The sequence below is a fragment of the Nanorana parkeri genome, unplaced genomic scaffold, assembly GCF_000935625.1.
Source record: "Nanorana parkeri isolate BGI_ZX_2015 unplaced genomic scaffold, ASM93562v1 scaffold405, whole genome shotgun sequence".
In the NCBI taxonomy this organism is placed as follows: domain Eukaryota; kingdom Metazoa; phylum Chordata; class Amphibia; order Anura; family Dicroglossidae; genus Nanorana; species Nanorana parkeri.
In genome coordinates, this window is record NW_017306673.1 from 136,153 (window position 1) to 137,233 (window position 1,081).

A 1,081-nucleotide genomic window follows, 5' to 3' on the forward strand; every position below is an offset into this window, starting at 1 on the left:
GTTGAGGGGGGGGGTGGGAGGAGTGTGTGTCACATGCCCTGCCCCCTGCAGTGCACACCATCTGGCTGGGATGCTGGGTGTGAGGCTTGGCAGGTGAGCCCAAATGAGGAGGGCGGGTAATAACAGTTAGCAGTTATAATAAAATAAATAACTGCTGTTATTTAATTTAATTAGAAAAGTGGATTATAATGGGGAACATTACGCTGTAATGTTCCCTATTATAATCTATTTCTCTGTTCTCTCAAAGTTTGTGACTCGGTTGGAATGTGTGAGCGGAGACATGGTGATCAATGATTTGTACTCTGAATGGTCTGAGGTTGTTAGTGGTGTCCCCCCAAGGTTCAGTGTTGGGCCCCTTTCTGTTTAACCTATTTATAAATGACATAGAATTGGGGATTAAAAGTACTATTTCTGTGTTTGCAGATGACACCAAGTTATGTAGTGGAATACAGTCCTTACAGGATGTCTCCAACTTACAAACAGATCTGAATGCAACTATTTGGCAAATGAGGCTTAATGTTGATAAATGTAAAGTTCTGCACTTGGGGACTAAAAACATGGATATGTCATACAATCTAGGGGGAGTATGTTTGGGGGAGTCAATGATGGAGAAAGATCTGGGTGTTCTGGTAGATCATAGACTCAATAATAGCATGCAATGTCAAGATGCAGTTTCTAAAGCAAGCAAAATACTTTCTTGTATTATACGAGGTCTCTAGACTCCAGAGACAGAGACATAATCCTGCCCCTCTACAAAGCATTAGTAAGACCTCATCTGGAATATGCGGTTCAGTTTTGGGCACCAGTTCACAAAAAGGATGTTGTGGAACTGGAGAAAGGGCAGAGAAGGGCGACCAAACTCATAAGAGGCACGGAGGAGCTCAACTATGAGGAAAGATTAGCTGACCTGAATTTGTTCTCTCTGGTGAAGAGACGATTAAGGGGGGACATGATCACCATGTACAAATACATAAATGGTCCATATAAAGAACTTGGTGCCAAATGATTCACGTTAAGGTCACTGCAAAGGACAAGGGGGCACTCTTTGCGTCTGGAGGAAAAGAGGTTTAACCTTTGCATA